Source organism: Sturnira hondurensis, unplaced genomic scaffold, assembly GCF_014824575.4.
Source record: "Sturnira hondurensis isolate 20B ecotype Veracruz unplaced genomic scaffold, ASM1482457v3 Scaffold0004711, whole genome shotgun sequence".
Lineage (NCBI taxonomy): Eukaryota > Metazoa > Chordata > Mammalia > Chiroptera > Phyllostomidae > Sturnira > Sturnira hondurensis.
In genome coordinates this window covers 1,595,510-1,613,922 of record NW_028077342.1, presented here as the reverse complement: position 1 = coordinate 1,613,922, position 18,413 = coordinate 1,595,510, and the positions used below count along the sequence as shown (strand labels likewise).

Sequence of the window (18,413 nt, the reverse complement as noted above, 5' to 3'; positions counted from 1 at the left end):
TGGGTAGACCGCAGGTGTGGGGTAACAATGGGCAAACCCAGTGAGGGCACAAGGCAGCAGGCTGACTGTGGTCACACATTTGCACGCAGATAAACCAGCAAACGAGCGAGCAGTGAGACAGACCGCGCAGGCCCCAGCGGTGGGAAGCAGCAGAGGGGACCGCCCTTGCTCCTCTTTGACCCCTGCCCCCACATACAACATCACAACCCAGCCACTGAGTTACCCCGCCCTGGGGAACACCTAGGGCTCTGCCCCTCATATGTAACAGGTGTGAACAGACCAAAACATTATGGCTCAAGAAGAGCTCAAAGCCCCAGAGCCAATAACTCTAAGTGAAAAAGAAATAGCAAACCTCTCAGATGCACAGTTCAAAACACTGGTGATCAGGATGCTCACAGAACTGGTTGATTTTAGTCACAAATTAGAGGAACATATGAAGGATAAACTAACTGAAATGAAGGGAAATGCACAAGAAACCAATAGTGATGAAAAGAAAACTGGGACTCAAATCAAGGGAGTGGACGAGAAAGAAGAAAAAAATGACCAAATAGAAAAATATGAAGTAGCAAGAATTCAAAAAAATGAGGAGAGGCTTAGGAACCTCCAGGACATCTTTAAACGTTCCAACATCCAAATTATAGGGGTACCAGAAGGGGAAGAGGAACAGCCACAAGTGGAAAACTTATTTGAACAAATAATAAAGGAGAACATCCCCAGTCTGGCAAAGGAAATAGACTTCCAGGAAATCCAGGAAGCTCAGAGAGTGCCAAAGAAGTTGGACCCAAGAAGGAACACACCAAGGCACATCATCATTACATTAGCCAAGATTCAAATGAAGGAGAGAATCCTAGAAGCAGCAAGAGACAGGGAGACAGTCACCTACAAAGGAGTGCCCATCAGATCGTCAGCTGATTTCTCAAAAGAGACCTTACAGGCAAGAAGGGGCTGGAAAGAAGTATTCCAAGTCATGAAATCCAAAGACCTACAGCCAAGATTGCTTTATCCAGCAAAGCTTTCATTTAGAATGGAAGAACAGATAAAGTGCTCCTCAGATAAGATCAAATTCAAGGAGTTCATCATTAATAAGCCCTTATTATATAAAATGTTAAAGGGACTTATCTAAGAAAAAGAAGATAAGCAATATGAACAGTGAAAGGACAGCAAACTTACAGTTATTAACAACCACACCTAAAACAAAAGCAAACCAAGAAGACAGCTAGATCAGGAGCAGAACCATAGAAATGAAGAACATATGGAGGGTTAGCAACAGGGTAGTGGGAGGAGGAGAAGCGGGGAGAAGGTACAGAGAATAAGTAGCATAGATGGTAGGTAGAAAATAGATAGGGGGAGGACAAGAATAGCATAGGAAATATAGAATCTAAAGAACTTGAGACACGTGGTCATAAACTAAAGGGGGGAATGGTGGGGGAGGGGTGTGCAGGGTTGGAGGGGAATGAAGGGGGGGGATAGAAGAACTGTAATGGCATAATCAATAAAATACATTTAAAATAAAAGATATATTAAGCCAACAACTTTTAATTATGTATTGTATTTACTGAAATCTCTTCCTTTTTAAAAAGATGATTACATATTTAAAAAAAGTACCAGTAAATAAATGTGTGGGGGAAAAAGATTTAACATTGAAAAATAAATTTTTCAAGAACCACTTTCACACAAAGTACACTTCAGAGCAAAGAAAATGACTAGGGATAAAGAAGTATGGTATACAACATTCATGAAATTACATATTATAAAGACAGAGAAAAGATTAGAGCTCAGGGGCTCAGGAAGGAGACAAAGAAGGTAAGTATGGCATAATAAAGGGTTAGAATGAGAGAGCCTTGTGATTGATACAGTTAAGTACGTTGCTGTGGTGATTACGTGAAGCTACACACACAAGTGCCTATATAAATGGGGAAATCTGAGTAAGAGCCATATCAATTTTCCAGATTTTGATATTGTACTTCAGTAATGCATCATAATATTGGGGAAGACCAGATGAAAGGTACCCGTGATCTCCCTGTATATTTATGAGAACTTCCTATGAATCAAAAATTTTATATACATGTATGAAGTATGTGTATTTATGTATATGAATATACTTCAGATATATCCATCTATCTATCTATTCAGAATCTACTTTTCACTCCCGCCACTACTATGACTCTAATCCATCCATTTTCTCTCACCTAGATTACTGTAACACCCTCTTAACTGGTCTCCCTGCTTCTTCTCTTTTCCTCTTGAAGTTTATTCTCCACACAGCAACCAGAATGTTCTCTTTACATGTAAATCAAGTCAAGTTCCTCCCAACCTCCCAGTGTCTTTTCATCCCATAGATTACCCAAAACTCCTATTTTGCCCTAGAAGGCCTACATGATTTGGCCTCTGAATACATTCTTGACACTTTCTGTCTCCCTCCCTCTTTACATTCTATAGTTACACTGGCCCCCTTGCGGTTTTTGAACACACCAAGCAGGTTCACACCTCAGGGCCTTTGTATATTTATTCTCTTCTCTCAACCTGAAATGCTCTTTCTCTAGATATTCATATGTCCTGCTCTTTTGCTTCATTCAGGTCTCTTCTCAGTGTTATCTCATCAGAGACACCTTTCTTGATCACTGTATTAGAAAATAGCACCACTCATTATTCTTTATCCTCTCACCTTGGTTTATCAGTCTCATTTCCTTTATCAATATTGGGCAATATATATATCATACATTATTTGTTTATTCCCTGCCTGAATAATCCTCTGATGCAAACTCCATGAGTGCAGGAACTGTGTTCTGTTCACCACTGGATACCCAGTGCCTAAAGCAGGGCTGGGTGCACAGCACTCAATTAATAAATGTTATTGGTAAATGAAAGTATAGAACAAAACGTAGCAAACAGCCCTGGCTGGTGTGGCTCAGTGTATTAAGTGTCAGCCAGGGAACCAAAGGGTCGCTGGTTCAGTTCCCAGTCAGGGCACGTGCCTGGGTTGCAGGCCAGTTTCCCCAGTGCAGGGTGCATGGGAGGCAGCCACACACTGATGTTTCTTTCCCTCTCTTTTTCCTTCCCTTCCCCTCTGTCTAAAAAGAAATAAGATCTTTTTTTAAAAGGTAGAAAACAGATTTGGTTTATAATCTAGGTTTCTCAGTAGCCAAAATATCATATTTATAGGACTGCTTCTCTAACAACATTAAATCATTTAGTCCAATTATTTGTCTGCTCTTCAAAATCACCCTGTTTTCATATTTCTCTTTAAAGTTACTTTTGAAAACATGGACTTCTGATGTCTTCTGCTTCATTGTATTAATATGGGAGAGCAATTTTGCTTTTCTTCTATATTTACTTTGCTTAGACAAAAATATTTCTCAAAAATTAATTTATATTTTAAAGATCTCTTTTAAAGTGTGTTAACAGACCTGACTGGTGTGTCTCAGTGGACTGAGTGCCAGCCTGCAAACCAAAGGGACACCAGTTCAATTCCTAGTCAGGGCACATGCCTGGGTTGTGGGCCAGGTCCCCAGTGGGGGGTGCACAAAAGGGAACCACACATTGATGCTTCTCTCCCTCCCTTCCTCTCTAAAAATGAATTTAAACAATCTCTTTTAAAAGTGTGTTAAGATTTTAATAGATACTTTGGTTACTTAGCTGCCAGCATTTAGGAAAAACTAGAAACCACAAGGTTAGGATTGCAGTTATAGCTTTTCTTTTTAAAAAATATATTTTATTGATTATGCTATTACAGTTGCCCCATTTCTCCCCCCTCTTCACTCCCCTCTGCCCTGCACACTCAATCCCACCCATATCCCCCTGTTTAGTTCATGTCCATGGGTTGTACATATAAGTTCTTTGGCTTCTACATTTCCTATCCTATTCTTACCCTCCCCTATTCTTACCCTCCCCCTTTCCATTTTCTACTTACAAACTATGCTACTTATTCCCTGTACCTTCTCCCCCTCTCCCCCTCACACTCCCCTGTTGCTAACCCTCCATGTGATCTCCATTTCTATGGTTCTGCTCCTGATCTAGCTGTCCTCTTAGTTTGCTTTTGTTTTAGGTGTGGTTGTTAATAACTGTGAGTTTGCTGTCATTTTACTGTATGTGCTTTTTATCTTCTTTTTCTTAGATAAGTCCCTTTAATATTTCATACAATAAGGGCTTGGTGATGATGAACTCCTTGAACTTGACCTTATCTGAGAAGTGCTTTACCTGCCCTTCCATTCTAAAGGAAAGCTTTGCTGGATAGAGCAACCCTGGATGTAGGTCCTCGCCTTTCATGATTTGAAATACTTCTTTCCAGCTCCTTCTTGCCTGTAAGGTCTCTTCTGAGAAAACAGCTGACAGTCTGATGGGAACTCCTTAGTAGGTAACTGTCTCCTTTTCTCTTGCTGCTTCTAGGATTCTCTCCTTCATTTTCATCTTGGCTAATGTAACTATGATGTGCCTTGGTGTATTCCTCCTTGTGTCCAACTTCTTTAGGACTCTCTGGGCTTCCTGGACTTACTAGAAGTCTATTTTCTTTGCCAGATTGGGGTAGTTCTCCTTTATTATGTTCAAGTAACTTTTCCATTTGTTGCTCTTCCTCTTCTCTTGGTACCCCTATAATTCAACAGGTAGAACATTTAACGATGTCCTAGAAGTTCCTAAGCCTCTCCTCATTTTTTTTTGAATTCTCATTTCTTCATTCTTTTCTGATTGGATGTTTCTTTCTTCTTTCTGGTCCACACCATTGATTTGAGTCCCAATTTCCTTCCCATCACTATTGATTCCCTGTACATTTTCCTTTATTTCACTTAGCATAGCCTTCATTTTTTCACCTAATTTGTGACCAAATTCAAGCAATTCTGTGAGCATCCTGATTACCAGTGTTCTGAACTGTGCATCTGATAGGTTGGCTATCACTTCATCAGTTAGTTGTATTTTTTCTGGAGCTTTGATCTTTTCTTCCATCTGGGCCTTTTTTTTTGTCTTGGCATGCCTGTTATATAGTGAGGGGCAGAGCCTTATGTGTTCACCAGGGCAAGGTAACCCACATGGCTTTGTTGTGACACTGTATGTGGGGAAGGGGTCCAAGAGGGAACAATGGTACTTGCTCCACTCTCTGCCAGCTTTCAGTCACTTCCCCCACTTCCCACAAGCAAACTGGGCCCTTCTGGTGCTGATTACCGGGTAAGTAGGTTTGTGTACATTCTAGGACCCTGTGGGTCTCTCCAATGAATGCTCCTGTGAAGCTGGGAGTTTCTCCCACTGCCTCAACCCCCACAGTTGTTTTCAATCTGTGGTTTGAGGCTTTATTTCTCTGCACTGGGGCCTGGGGTTGCATAGTCTGTCCAGCTCCCCAGTTTTTCTTCCCAGTTTATCTGTGTGCAAATGTGGGACTGCCCACTCCACCAGCCACTGCTGCAGTCTTGATGGCCAGCTGGAGGCTTGCATGCCCCGCTCCACAATCTGCCACCTTGTTGGGTCCTCCGGCCATCGCTTTGCCACAGGTCCTCTCCGCCCGGCTGCCTGTCTCCGCTCCTCTTACTGGTCTAGGTAAGTGTTTCTTCTTTAATTCCTTGGTTGTTGGACTTCCATACAGTTCGATTTTCTGTCAGTTCTGGTTGTTTTTTGTTTGTAAATTGTTGTTGTCCTTCTTTTGGTTGTACGAAGAGACATAGTGTGTCTACCTACACCTTCATTTTAGCCAAAAGTCAGGATTGCAGTTATAGCTTTTCATATGGCCTTAGATAACTTTTTAAATCATCTCTAGGCTTCAGATTTCTCCTTTATATAAGGAGACTACACAGTATGATATCTAATGTTCATTCTTGTTCTATGAATGAAAATAAGCAAATATGATCTATTTCTGATTATACTCCATAGTAGGTACCATTTCAGATTTCATTTACCCCACACCTTCCTTTCTGTAGGAACTGTATGTCCCCACACTTAGGGCTGGGGCCTATTAGCCATATTTATACCAAATGATCTTGCTTTTCTAGCCATAGATACTCAGATACTGGATTGATATCTGTCCAAACTGAGTCAATTAGAATTGGGAATTGGGATTCAGAAATGCTAGTTCATCTGCTGATTGCCTAAATTTACAATATATAAACTTGGGAACTCTAAGAGAAGACATGTTTGGCTATGTGCTGAGGGAGTGAGAAGAACAAAGCACACAAGTTGAAAGGAACAGAGATAAACAGGAGACTCTCTGACCCTGGAGATTGGGGGTAGAGGAAGATAAAGAAGGAGAAAACCTCCTTTAGCCATTGATAGCTTTTTATTCAAAGTTATAGTTTCTTGTGTGCCTACACTATACTTTCACCCTTGAGATCCACAGGAACTGCTTGTACCCGTAATATAAATTCTTTTCTTTTCCATTTAGTTTGAAGTAGACCTTTATTATTTGCAATAAAAAATTCTTAGTCAAGAAAGACACAAATGGGTCAGTGGTCAACAAACAAAATTATGCACAAATTAATTCTCTACAGCCAGAGGTGTCCAACCTTTTGGTGTCTCTGGGTCACACTGGAAGAACAGTTATCTTGGGCCACACATTAACTACACAGCAACACATAATCACAAAAGACAATCTCATCATGTTTTAGGTAAATTTGTGATTTTGCGTTGGGCCACATTCACAGCCATCCTGGGCTGCATATGGCCCGCAGGCTGCAGGTTGGACACCCTTGCCTAGACATCTTATGCAAAGCATCCTCCCCCCAGTTTCGCTACATACATGGACTGATCCTTAGTTAAGTAGAAAATTCATTAACCAAGATATTTTATTCAATAGCCTTGAATTAACTAAGTCTCTGAGACTAAGATTAGAAACATTCATTTTCAAATAAAAATACAAAAATTCCCTTCCAAAATCAAGTGATTAAAACCTTTTTTCCTAAGCTTCTGCCCCCCTCTGTTAGAAAAGACTACTAAAAATTAAATAGATTGCACTAATTCCTAAGCTGCAGATGTTTAGCTGTAAAAAAAGTGTTACACAAATTCTTAGTTTCTATTCCTCTCACCAATAATGGTAAAGGGGTAGGAGATGGAGAGTTCCAATTAGTTTAAAAATTCCAGAAGGCTAAAATTTTATACTAGTTGATCCAATGATCTCTGCTCTTACTCTTAAAATCTAAGTTCTATAAGTAAAGAGCAGTGAGTTAACACAGTAGAAGGAAATTATCTTTACTGTAAAAGGCATGAAACAAAGAACTAGTTTTCTCCCCTCCCAAAAGGTAAATAAGAAGCTGCTAGCAACACTATTATTAGGTGTAGTTGTGCACTATCCTGGTTTGCTTTGACATTCATTCCAGTTTCTTGTTAGGAGAATTTCATTCCAAAACACCAGAAATGCTGGTTTTCAGAGCTTACTGCATCATATAAATAGAATAAATCTATCAATATTCACGCATGCATTATATGATTATTAATTCAGAACTGGAGAAGAGGGACAGACATCCTGAACTTCTACTAGCTTCAGAGTTGTTGCAACATCATCAGCATACTAAGAGTACTAGGTATAAAACTTTTAATGAACATTTTACTTTCTTACTCTGATGAACTGATAAGAGGACTTTGTAAGTGTACAAAATTTACATGCAAATAATATTACTACTGCAGTTTTTAAAACATCTGAAAGCAGTACACCATAACTATTGCCCCAATTTTGCTTAATCTCTTAACTGATATTCAAATCTCTTTTCTTGTAAACAGCCCAATGCACTTAATATCCTAATTCTCATATACTCAATAAAGCACTTAGAAGACATTTTAAACACCTAGACGGTTCCTACTTTCTGCCCTCCTAGCACTTATTTTAATTCAATATCAGTGCTTTTATAGCCAGTAAAGAAGCTCTGATATTCCTAACCTTTGGCAGGACCCTGGTTGCTCCTTTCATAGAGTGTGATCTATCGACAGCATGGGTTAGACATCCTACTGAAGGTATTTTTAGCATAAATACTATATCCAGGCTATAACAAATTTTTGATATACTAACTATACATCATTTTCATCCTTTAAACCAAGATACCAAAGGGAAATATTTTGTTATCCTAGATCTAGTTACTGCACGTACAAGGAAGCCATGAAAACTGCAATTCATTAAAAAAAAAACTGTTCTAAAATTGAAAACTTCAACCAGTTCAGAACTATTCTACCAAAGTTGTTGTAAATTAAGAAAAACCTCACTTCTGGACAAGATGGTAGCCTAGGCAGACATGGCTTGCCTCTTTGCACAACCACAATGAAAATTACATCTAAATTCTAAAACAACCATCACTCAGAACCGACAGAAATTGGGTTGAATGGAAGTCAGACAACTATGGAATTAAAGAAACCACATCCATCCAGGCTGGTAGCAGGGGCACAGGCACAGAACAGGCTGGTCCCACATCCATGTGTCGTGGATAAAAATTCAGGAGAGATATCTTAGGAGCAAGGAGTCCCAGCCCCACACCAGACCCCCCAGCCCAGGGTTCCAGTGCCAGGAAGATAAGTCCCCACAACTTCTGACTGCAAAGACCAGTAGGGATTGAGTTGGTGAAAAAAACTTCTAGAGTCCCAAGCAGTTCCCGTTCAAGAACCCACACACGGACCCACCTACTCAGACTCACTCCCTCTGAGTTCCAGTGCCAGGGAGGTAGCTTGAGGGGCACCAGTGGCATGCAGAGGGTTGAGGTGTCTGGGATCAAGGCAAGCAGAGGCCACTGTCCATTTTCTGGGCCTTTCTGCCACAGAGCCAGCAGACTGGTGCCATATCTGAGACTCCATCAACCTGGCTAACACTATCTATTTGCCTTGCTATGGAGATCCCCAGAGACTCAGTCCCACCCAACTTACTGGCCCACCAAAGCTGCTTTTCCAGATGAATGAATGGTCCTGGCTCATGTTTCACAACTTCCTACATCCTCTCAAACAAGTAACAGCCAGCCTCAGTGAACCCCAGACCCCATGCCTCTTGCTAAGGGGTCATAGGCCCAGCACTAGCAGCAGCCAGCCTAGATTCACAGCTTGGCTTCACCTGTGAATCTCCAAGCCTAGCACAAGTAGCAGCTGCCTCAGATTGCTTTATGACTTAGGCTGGATGGCCCCAGGCAAAACACAGGTGGGGGCTGAGCTTGCCCTGCACCACCAGAAAACCCCAGTATCAGCGCACCCAGCGGACAACAACACACCACATCAGAGCACCACCACTCTGCCCCTGCACAGCTGATCCTCCACGGAGGGTGGAGGTTAGTGGTCAGTGGTCACAGCCAGTCAGCCTAGAAAGGGAGTAGCCAAAGAACCTACTCATGGCCCAAGGACATGAACAAAGCTGGGGGGATTGCCTGAGGGAGTAGGGGGTGCTGGGTGGAGGGGGACAAAGGGAAAAAATCAGGACAACTGTAATAGCATAATCAATAAAATATAATTTAAAAAAGAAAAAACTGAAACATATAAAATCTAACACCTATTTTCCATATACCCCTACTTTTTCTCTTCTATGGAATCACAGGGATGCGTACCACTTTGGCAGTAATACAAATACATTAAATCTACTGATGATGAGCAAAAATAACCCAGTTAACGATACCCTTGAAAGTACACAGGACAAGAAACGAGATAAGCATCTGTGTGCACATTGAGAGATTAAACTAAAACTCAGCAAGAACAATTAAATGAATTAGTATATAATATATGACTGGCCCTACAAAGAGCAAGGAACAACTAATAAGTAATAGACCAGCTTATGTATGACCAGTGGAATTAAATTTATTATTTACATCACACCTCATACGTCAACTAGTTTTCAACTTGAAAGATAAACATAGTTCCAGATAGATGATAGGAAATATCACAGAAGGTAAAAAGAATGCTTTGAATTCCTCAGTTGAAAGGTGTTGTATAAACATAAAATGTAGCAATAAGGCAGAATGGAAAAATAGAGAAGATAGACCTTTTCTTGCTCTAAAATTTAAGAGGACTTCAGGTCAACATAGAAGTGTAGTTAAAAATGGCTTGCCTCCTTGCACAAGATCACCAAAATTACAACCAAAGTTTTAACACTAAGTATAAATATTTAAAGTTTATATGGTCAAAAGTAACAAAGAACTCCGAATTGCTCTGAATGAAAGGATCCTTACTTTTATTTAAAAAGTACCTAAGTTTTGACATTATATTTCCTACAATAAAAAATAATTATTTTTGAAGTAAAAAAATGTAATGATTCAAAAATTGCCTGAGTTAGGCAATTGGGTTAGTCTTCCTCATGTTGCTACTTCCAGTCAAGTCACCCAGTTTCAAATGCAGCTTACTTGGTATGGATTCAGCTTGGATTATGACAGAAAATATTTCCTGGGTAACTTTTTAAAAATAAAAATCTATTTTTTTTTACAAACTCTTTTGGGGGTAACAGTTTTTAAAGACTTTATTTATTTATTTATTTTTAGAGGGGAAGGAGAGAGGGAGAGAAACATCAATGTATGGTTGCCTTTTGTGCATCCCCTGCTGGTAGTTAGCCTGCAAGGAACCGGCTTGCAACCCAAGCATGTGTCCTGACTGGGAATCGAACCACGATCGTCTGGTTCGCAGGCCCGCGCTCAATCCACTGAGCTACGCCAGCCAGGGCTAAAAATCTATTTTGTCAAACTCATTTACAGGCCACAAAAAGTAGCTCAGAAGTAACAGTAAGAACAAACCAATATCCACAGTACTTAGGAAAAGTGGAAACGAGGTACAGAAAGTGAACATTATAATGAGGAGCTATGTAATTCAGGGCTCTGAAAAGTTATAGATAGTACTACTTAATATACAATGGTTTCAATGAAGATTGTCAGAAAATAACCATTTTCCTCACTATTAATCATGTCAAAATTCAACCACAAGTTTTCAGTTAATATCTATTGCATTTTAAAAATTGCTACCAAAAGCTTCTATTTCAGAAACAATATCTCGCCACCAAATCCATATGCATATGTTACTAGGAAAATAGGAATGAATCAAATCCCAGGGAAACTTCTGGGGGCTAAGAGTTCAAAGACAATTAACAATCAATACTCTAAGATGATATTAAGAGAATGATAACTATGTGTGAGATTGTTCTAATGAATATTAGTTTAAAACTTATATATGAAGGTTTTGTTGTGCTTTATTTAGTTTGTAGGTACTAAACCTTAAGGATTTCTCCTCTCCACTTTTGTTTCTACATGGAATTGGCTGTGGGTATTTTATACTTAATGAAAAGTTATGTTCCAGGAAAACACACTCCAAAAAGAATTGTTGGATCAAAGCCATTTTTCCTGTAAGCTTCCGTAATAAAATTTAGAGATGTGCTCAGCTGGGAAATTTTTCAATCCACTGACATAATAAAGATGACACTTAAGAATATGATAACACTTTTAAAATTACATATTTAAAGGAAGCTATATGTAGTTTTAAACGTGTTGGGGAGAGGTATTAGGGGACTGGATGAAAGAAGAAGGTATTAAGCCCCTCCCCCTGCAAAGTGTATATTTAACGCAAAGACAGACAACAAAGTCTAACCAGAGGGAAAGGGAGGTCAGGGGTAGGTGAAGGTAAGCAAAACATAGAAGGTGGGGACAGAAAGAGACTTTGCTTAGAGCAATGGGCACACAATGCAGTGTGCAGATGATGTATAATTGAATATACACTTGAAACCCGCATGGCTTTGCGAACCAATGTCAACCAATAAATTCAATAAAAGTTAAAATATAGGAAAATTGTAACTTATGGATACATCATTGGTATTCAGTGTAATGCTGTTCTCACTCCAGACTCACTAATATGGTAAACATACTTAGAATAATCTCTTATATAGTAATGAAAACTAACAATCCCTTACCCTATTTCACAAGCTGCCACCACTGAAATTTGTCAATTTACCTAAAGTCTGTACTTGCCTTAAACAACCACAGTATTTAGAAGTTGACATAAGGTCATTTTAATTTTCTCAGCAGTTCGCCCATTACTTGAATTCACCAGTGCTTTTCCCAAAGATCTTCCCTTTTGATAACGGCATAAGCAGCTAAGAACAGAAATGTGCAGTATTTGCTTACTAAAGGAGACTAACCACAATGCCTTCGGAATATATTTTGCTTTCAGTTAGCTTGTTAAAGTCCAGCAATGATCAAATATTCATTGACTGTATCTGTGTGGACCATTCTGTTCTCTAACTGATAACTTCTTTACTTAACTCATGGCTTATATCTTATGCACAGTATGTTCAAAACAACAATTATATTTGTTGAAACTATTATCTACTGTTATTAAAGTTTATTAGTAATAACTATAATCAAGAAGGAGTATTGCTTGCAGCAAAAGATATCAAATGACAGGTATAAGATAGTATATAAAACACTCAAAAATTTCAAATTTGGGCATATCGTTCCTTAGAGTAAATCTAAGAATTAAATCAAGATTTCTTTATGTAGTATTTATAACTCCCATATGCAAATTTCTATTGGGGGGACACACCCCTCTTTTGATGTAATAATTATATTTTCTTATTGTTCTTTTTCTGTGCACAAACATTAACTTACAACAGCTGACTAAAACCCAGAAGACTTATTGGTCATATAACTAATTGTCAAGACAGCAAAAAGCTATTAGAAGAGCAGGAAAATAAGTTTTGCAGAGGTTTGTAATTACAGATTAAACACTAATGTTACTTGTCAATTAATAATACATGCATTATTACTAACATTATTAAACTTTTGATAGACATCAATTACAGGACTCTGATATACCTACCCCCTTTGTTTTTAGAAAATAATAGAAATAGTCTACGGCCATACCACCCTGAATGCACCCAATCTCGTCTGATCTTAGAAGTTAAGCAGGGTCAGGCCTGGTTAGTACTTGGATGGGAGAAAATAATAGAAATAGTAGTACTAATTAGTAGTACTAAAACTAAGTTATGTACTTTAATGAACCAAAATTCATGTTGCTCATAGCATTTCCTAATGTACTTTGTCAAGAAATAATCTTTAAAGTATATTAATAAAGTTGTACTAAACAGATCAGTCTTGTACAAAACATTTAGATTATAACTATCTCAGGAAACAGTGAAAAAATGAACAGGTTATAAAAATATGTGAACTTAATACTTTATATCTGCTTAGAAAATATTCTCACTTGCCTCAGGAAACAGGATGATTATTTTAAATCTGACTTCCATAATATGTATATTTGGAAAGTAATTTCTATTGGATTTATTAGTTTAATACATAATTTATCATTAAAAGAAAACTATGCCCACTGCAAAAGAGTTCATTGCCACTGACAGTCCCCTCCCCCGTTAGGTTTGTCCAGGATAGTCATACTCACAAAGATTAGAAAATCAAGTGCTTTAGTTGAACTCCCCACTTCCAACAAGGTCTATATTTCTATCAAAAATTAAACCAAGTCTCTGACTTTCTCTATAAAGACTTTTCAAACAAACACCAACCTTCAAAGATCTTTTAATTATTTTAGCTCTAAGTCTTTACTACTCTTGTTCCAATTGTTGACCATGATGTCACATATATGCATTTTCTTACTCCAGTGGGTAAACAATTTAACTCCTGGGACCTGCTCTGTTCTATTCTCCACAGTACCTATCTAGCATAGTAATGGGCACCTGGTGAAGATAGAAAATAAAAGCATGTTGAAATCAATTTTAAAAACAACTAATTCATCCCAGATTTACTGGTCAAGTGCCTTGATTTCACTTGCAAAATTAACTATTTTATAATGTGATTATGACAATTTAGGTAAATGCTCTTAAGTATGTGGCACCTTAATAGACATAGTCATTACAACAGAATTCTAAATTGGATCCAAATTACTCCCTGCTTCTAAAAGTATGTGAAGATGAACAGCAAGTACCACATAGTGCATTATTATTTCAAATAACTCAGACTTGGATCCATCAAGAGCTTTTCCAAAACAAAACAAAACAATCTTTAACTCTGGAAATCCAACAGCTAGAAACATGTAAGTTTGCTAGTTCACAAAACAATACTTGCTGACGTGCAAAATTATTTTGCAAGTGATACCAGAATTACATTGAGCTTTAAACCATACTGAAGAGTACATTAAACAACATGAAAACTGCCAAAGCAAAGCATTTTGTCCAAAACAATCAGGCAGTTGTCAGTCTCGACTTACTCACTAGATAAAGTTATCTAACCACAAATAACATCTATATCCTTTTAAAAAATCTTTAGCTTAAAAGCATTTACCCAAAACTAAATTTAGCTTTTCCATTACTGCACTTCTTTTCCACTTCTTTCATTTTTTTTGAAAAAAAAAAGTGAAATGGCTTAAAAATCAGTATGAAGCAAAGAAAGTCAAATAAAAGGAACCCATCTTGCATGGTCTGTGCACAGAAGAACCTTGCAAACCAAATTACTAATTAATCTAAATTCAGTCCAATTTTGAAAGGGCTCAACTATGAACTGTCAGTTTTTCAAGCATTTGGTTTTAATGAAACAACTTCACTCCTCAAAGATAATGTTGCTAATTTTCAAAAAGCACCTTACAACTTTAGATCTGCATCTAATCACCCGGTCCATAATATAACTTCAGGTCCCCCGTGCCAATGTTTTTTGTGGAAGCAACTACTGTCAACCGCAGGCTACCCCAGGAAGAACAGATACATCATAACACATCCTCGCTTTTATTGGGAACATTTTAGGTTTCATCATATTTATTTAAAAAGAGGTGTCATTCTGGGTGAAGAGTAATTAGTTGGTAAAATCTGTTTCCTTTGTCACCAATCAGCCACTCTTTGTCTACTTCAAGTTTGATGTCACATTGGAAGTCAGGTGGAGAATTTGCTAGTTTGTTTTATTATTACTGTTGTTGTTATTGTTATTATTTAATGTAAGTAGTCTTCCTAACTCCCACGTCAGGAGTCAGAAGCCAGGCACATGGCTTTCAGAAGCTCTCAGCACACAAGTAGCACGAAAACTGAAAGTAAGGGGCCTCTCCAGCTGCTGGTTCAAGCCTTGAGGCATGGAGCAACAGCAGCCTGAGAATCTACTCTTGAGAAGCCTGTAGTGAGACTGAGCCTCCTGAGAGCAAGAGGAGGGAGAAGGGGCGAGCTCAGCACTGGGAGAGGGACCAGGTACAGGATTGTACGTAGAATAATCAGCATCTACGGCATCTAACAGAGCCAGGCCTTAGGCACGGACCCCGTATTGCTGGACGCCAGGGTTGAGACCAGAGAGCAGTGGTTTTGAGAAGGAACACTATCTCAAATTGGAATGGGGAGCAGCGAACAGATAGATGTAGGAGAGGCGTCAGAAGCTTCTGCAGGAAAAAGCAGCGCTTCGGTCGCCTCCCAGGGCCCCAGAGGTCGGAAACGTGCTCCAGCACCGGGCGAGTGCGGTGCCACTACTCACCCCTACTCTCCTATGGTCCCCGTCGTGGCCCTCCTCGACTCAGCCCCTGCAGGGTCAGCCCCTCCCCCGCCCGCCGCCAGGGGTGGTCTCAGCGGGCGAGAGGAGGCGGCGGCGCAGGTGTCCGTGAGCGCGGGCCAGTGAAGCGCCCCAAGAGGAGCTGGGTGCAAGGGAGGCAATCTGGTGCCCTGCGCTCCCTGGCGCCGCCAACTTCACCACCATCGACGTGGAAGGGCGAGGGGAGGTAATGGAGGGGAGGCCCTCGCCCAGCGGCACGGACCCTCCGGGTATACTAGGCCACAGCTCCAGCGGGACTGCCGCCCCCGGTCCCCTCAGCGACGCGACCCCCAGGCCTGATTCCCGTCCCTCAGCCCCCCACAGCCACAGAGCAGCGGCGGCTCCCTCTTGGGCCGCGGTCGCAGCTGCATCCTCGTGCTCCTCCTCCTCTGGCGCCGCTGCCTACACACACAGCCCCGGCGCCTTTAGAGCCAAAAGAGCCGCGGCGCCCTGACTGCCGTCGCCTAGCAACCGCGCGCATGCGCCCCACCCCCGCTGGCGACCGCCACCACCGCTGGCGCCGCTGTGGGAGCTCAGTCCTGTACCTGTGAAAGTGCCTAAAAGCCCCCTTCCTACACCCTGGATGAAACATCCTCGAGTTAAGGGCTACATGGGGAGAGCTACACTGTGCTTTGTACATCGGAATAGAAAGTAGGGCTTAGGGACCTTCTCCTGACCAGCACCAGCACCAGGACCTTCTCCGACCAGCACCTCAGTGGTGGAGAGTGACAGTCCCAACAATCTCAACGTATTGTTTAGTTTCTCCTACTCCACTACAATCCATCATTCAGAAGGACTTGCAGAAAACTGTTCTAAATAACTTCTCTGACCATGTTATTCATTTGCACGAGCCCTATGGCCAAGGGACAGACCCACTGAATAGGGTCTAACAGTTCTTGACTACGACAACAGCATCCTCAATAGCCTCCCTGCCTTTAGACTTGTCTCACTGCAATCTGCTTTTATACTTCTACCAGAGTGATCTTTGTCAAATATAAATCTCCTAACTCATCTCCCTCTGGTTTAGAAAATGGGCTTTTGAATTACAGCCAATTTTGAATGTCTGCCCCACCCACCAAGGGACGATTTCCTTGAGATAGGATGTTTCCTTGAGCTAGGATGCTTAACCTCTATTAATCTGTTTTATCTGTAAAATGGGAATAATTATAGTACCTATAGAATAGTTATTAGGATTAAATGAGAGAGTGCACTTAACATACATAACTTACTCTGGCACAAAGTAAGCACTCAGTGAAAAATTACAGCTGTTTTTCAATAGATCGTATTGCTTTATAATAAAGGATAAAGTACAAAGTCCCTAGCTTAGTATTAGATATTCTCTAAGATCTTGCCTCTGTTTAATTAGCCCTTGCTCCTTTCAACTCCCCCTTGGGCACCCAGCTACAGACCAGTCCTTGCAGTTTTTGAATTACATCTGTGTCTATAAAGTACTTAGATATATTTCCCCAAGGTCCATCTGGGGGGGAAGTCAATGTAAATTCTCCAATGAATGAGCATGTGAGTATCCAATGATCCTTCCCAAACTACACATGTTAATTTTAAAATATTGACACTGAGAAATGACATGTAGGTAGTGATGGTTTATAAAAATTGTGTGGTTTTGCCCTGGCCAGTATGTCTCAGTGGATTGAGTGCCAGACTGTGAACTGAAAGGTTGCCAGTTCCCAATCAGAGCACATGACTGGGTTGTGGGTGGGGTATCCAGTTGGGAGCATGCAAGAGGCCACCAGTCAATGTAGCTCTCATACATTGGATGTTCCTCTTTGTTTCTTTCACTATCCCTTCCCCTCTCCCTAAAAATAAATAAATAAATAATTTAAAAATTGTATGATTTTATGGGGCTATTTACTTGATCTTTTTTGAAATTAAGTTTACAGTTTCTGTAATGTGTAATGATAAAAATATGATGACAATTCTGAACTTAACACAATGTATAAACATATTTACAAACATCATGTGCCCTGCTAGATGTTTAGTTAATAAAAGATTGAAACATTTTAGGAAGTGTAAAAATAGCTGTACTGTGTGTAAGAAGTCTGAGAGGCCAAAGAAGAATTGCTAATGAAAAAATTGTGGTGAACTCAAATGAAATATAAGACTAAAATGAAATTTTATGAAGACTAGACAGCCAGAAAATATTGAAAAAAGTGAAGAACAATTGAGAGGGTGAAAAAGAATGAATCACTCTAAGACTAATTAAATAGAAGTACCAGATGGAAATAATCAACAAACTATAATCAACAGAGAGGATCATAACATAGGGAATATGTATTACAACTGTGAATATGGCAGTGAGCTTGAATAGAGTTTTCACACATTATACCTTTCCTTCCGTATGATTCAGACATGCCTTTCAGGTTCAAAGGAAGAAAATTCCTTAGTGTTCAACCTTTTTCAAGGATCATCAAGGACTACAGGGACAGACCTCTAGCAGAATTTTCTTAGGTCTTCTAAAATATGTATTTAGTTATATAAAATTTACGCTCTACATTGATTGAACTTATTACTTTCTACAGTGGATATTTATTATATCTACAGTGAAACAAAGGAATAAATATTTAAATTTTGTTAGTCACCACTGCACTTAAACTCCCTCAATATTTTTTGTGGGGTTTTAATATAACATCTGACCTTTTTTGCACACATCAGCCTATCTGCCTCTGTGTCGGTAAAGCAAAAACTCCTATCAGCAAAGAGAGACTTACCCATATCAGTATGGAATGAAATAAAACATTTATTATGGAGTAAGTGCAACACAGTACATGCACATAGGTAGCCCTCAGACTGCAAAGTCAGGATAAAGTTCCATGCAACTTATATAGTAAAGCAAAATCAAAGTGTACTGGGGAATTGAGGTGGCTGTTTGTTTAGTTAATTGACTTTCTCCAAAAGAATAAACCACCTCTCTCTAGCTGCCATCCTGAGTCCCCAAGCATGTGTGTGCTTATTGTCACCTGGTCTGCCCAAGACCCC

At 39.8% G+C, this 18,413-nt stretch overlaps 1 protein-coding gene across 1 annotated transcript in view; it reads right to left on the bottom strand.

Moving 5' to 3' along the window:
- ZC3H12B (zinc finger CCCH-type containing 12B) overlaps positions 1 to 15,809 on the bottom strand; it is a 92,360-nt gene extending 76,551 nt beyond the window's left edge. The window contains exon 1 of the mRNA XM_037045981.1: positions 15,366 to 15,809. The gene's annotated coding sequence lies outside the window, so the exon portion shown is untranslated. The remainder of the gene's footprint in view (positions 1 to 15,365) is intronic.
- Between the last annotated feature and the right edge of the window lie 2,604 nt (positions 15,810 to 18,413).